Raw genomic sequence first — 3171 nt, 5'->3', positions numbered from 1 at the left:
ACAAATCAAATGCATTGCCATGCAAGCATTCATAGACTCTGGTAGAATAACTGATGATGATGAGTTAGAATTGACTCAAGAGTTATTGAATGTAGCACAGGCTGATCTTATAAATAAGCAAGTAGAAAAGAAAGAGAAAAGTGATGCAGAGTTAGAACTCAAGACGCATAGAAGCTGAAGAAAGTTTGATTAAACTGAAAATACAGGCTGAAAGAGAGAGAATACAAGCTGAAAAAGACAGAATAGACAGGGAAAAACAAGAAAGAAGAGAAAGAGAAGAAGAAAAAGCTGCAGAAGATGAAAGGCAAAGGATAAAAGAGGAAAGAGAAATTGCAAGACATGAAAGGGAGATTGAATGGAATAAGAGCTAGATCCAAATTCATTACACTGCAACAACCGTCTAACCTTTCCTCAACCCATGGGTAATCAAAGACCCTGCATTTGCTCATGTAGTAAGAGTGCAGAAGTTAATCCCTAAGTTTACTGAAGAGGCTCCAGATGAGTTCTTTGATCACTTTGAGAAAGTGGCTTCAGGTATGGGATGGCCAGAAGATAAATGGTCAGTTTTGCTACAAAGTGTCTTGATTAGTAAAGGGAGAAGTGCTTATCTAGCCTTAACAGCTGATCAGTGTAAAGATTATAAGGTGCTCAAACATAATGTGCTACAAGTATACCAGTTGACCCAAGAGTACTACAATGAAAGATTCAGAAACTTAAGAAAGGATGAAAAAGTAACTTTCTTGGACTATGCTTATAAAGTGAGAAAGTGTTTTAAAAGATGGTTGGAGGCAGCTAAAGTTACAACTTTTGAAGAGTTAGAAGAGTTAGTTGTTTTAGAGCAATATTTTAAAGGTATTCCTGAGCATATAAGAGCCTATTTGAGAGAGAGAGGTGAAGAAACTTGACAAAGCTGCTACACTGAGTGAGGACTACAATATAATTAGTAGCAGGCGTAATTATAATGTCAAGTACCAGAGTCAACCACGCCCAGGTTTTAAGTCTCATCCAGGTTTCAGGAGCAATTTTAATAGTGGGAAACCTACAAATAATAATACTCCTCAGCAAGCTTATGTGAAATCCTCATCTAATTTTGCAAGACAGTTGCAAAAGCCTAATGTTGTCTGCTTCAAGTGTGGAAGAGCAGGACACTTCAGTCAAGAGTGTTATTGGAATTATCAGCAGTCCAAGCCTGTTGGTCAAATAGTAAGAGGTGACCAGGTCAAACAGACTGTTAAGAACAATGTGGGGAAGAATCCGACTACAGGAAAGACTGAAACTAAACAAGCTGAGTGTTTAGCAACCAGTGGAAATGTAACTTCAAGCAGTGAGTGGCTGAGCAGTTTGGAGGCTTTTAAGCCATATATCTATGCGGGTACACTGGCAACTCAGGAAGAGAGTGTACAGGTACCAGTCAAGATTTTACGTGATACAGGGAGCAACCATAGTTAGGTGTTACGTGGTGCTCACCCAATGTTGGAGAAGAATCTCACTGGAGATTCAGTTATTTTGAAGGGTATAGGAATTGGTGACAGGGAGTGTTGATTTTGCTGTAAAGGACTCACTGGCTGTGGAAGGTGTACATGTTCTGTTAGGAAATGAAGTTGGTAGTATTCCATTTGTTCCTTGTCCTGTAGTGACAGACAAACCGTTGAGGATTAGTCGTACGGTAGAGTTGGAGAAGAATAACCCCCAAATGTTCCCTAGTTGTGTAACTACCAGAAGTATGAGGAGAATTACGACTGTTGGTGAAGAAACTGAGGATTTGCACGTCCCAAATGGATCAAGTGAAGGATCTTTGAACTTAGAACAATTTTGTTTTTTCCAGGGGAGTGATGCCTCCGTGGAGTTGACCGAGAAGAGATTTCCCAAGAAAATGAAGAATCTGTTGTTCCTGAAAAGACTCCGAGTAGTCAAGGTGTTCCTGAAGATAGAAGTGAAACTACAGTAGCTGAGGTAGCAGATATTGATAGTTCAACTATTGAAGTTGGACAGGTAACAAGAGAGAAGCTAATGGACTTGCAGAAGAGGGATGCATCATTAGCTGATTTGTTCTTCAGAGTTGTTGATCAGGAAGAGATGCAACAAACTCCTACCTGTTATTATCTGAAGGAAGGTTTGCTGATGAGGAAGTATAAACCTTCAGATATACCCGGAAATGCTGAATGGGGCGAATATCATCAGATTTTGATTCCATGTCCACTGAGAAAGCAAGTGGTTGCAGTAGTTCATGAATCTGGACATATGGGAGTCAGGAAGACTGTGGAGAAGATCATGAGATATTTTTTCTGGCCTGGACTTCATAAAGATGTTAGCAGGTTCTGTCGAGAGTGTCATACCTGCCAGATAGCTGGAAAACCTAATGAAACCATTCAGAAAGCCCCCTTACAACCTATAGAAGTTAGCGGAGAACCCTTTAACAAGGTGATTATACGATATGGTTGGTGGACCGGCTTTCCGAAGACGAAGAAAGGAAATTGAATAGCTGTTTGGAACGTTAGTGTTGTCCCTGTTAAAACCAGAGTATCCCGAAGCTATCCCTGTCAGAAAACATATCTGCCCAAGATAGTTGCTGAGAAACTATTGGAGGTTTTTCTCAAAGATTTTGGTATACCAGAAAATTGGTACAAAGTGATAGAGGAACGAACTTTACTTCCAAGTTATTCCATGATGTGATGAACTTATTAGGGGTAAAACAACCGTTATCAACTGCTTATCATCCAGAAACTCAAGGTGCCTTGGAAAGGTTCCACCAGACATTGAAAAGTATGTTGACAAAGTATTGCTCTGAGTCAGGAAGAGAATGGGATGTTGGTTTACCCTTAATGTTATTTGAAGTTAGGAATGCTTATCAAGAAAGCATGGGATGTTCACCCAATGAGATGATTTTGGAAGAGAATGAGAGGACTTTGAAGATTCTTGCAGAAAATTGGGTAGAAAATAAAGAGGAAATCCAAGGAGAGTATGTGAAGAACTTAAGGAAAGGTTGGAAGAGATTAGAAAATTCTCTTTAGAAAAATCTGAAAATGAGTCAAGAGAAAATGAAAAGGAACTATGACAGAAAGACTAAGCTAAGAAGTTTTAGTGTTGGTCAACAAGTGTTAGTGTTTCTGCCAGTCAAGAGATTTCCCCTTACAAATAAATTTCAAGGTCCCTACAGGATAATTGAGAAGT

The sequence above is a fragment of the Macrobrachium nipponense genome, chromosome 28, assembly GCF_015104395.2.
Source record: "Macrobrachium nipponense isolate FS-2020 chromosome 28, ASM1510439v2, whole genome shotgun sequence".
Classification (NCBI taxonomy): domain Eukaryota; kingdom Metazoa; phylum Arthropoda; class Malacostraca; order Decapoda; family Palaemonidae; genus Macrobrachium; species Macrobrachium nipponense.
The sequence above is the reverse complement of the archived record's forward strand: the minus strand, read 5'-3'. Positions refer to the sequence as shown.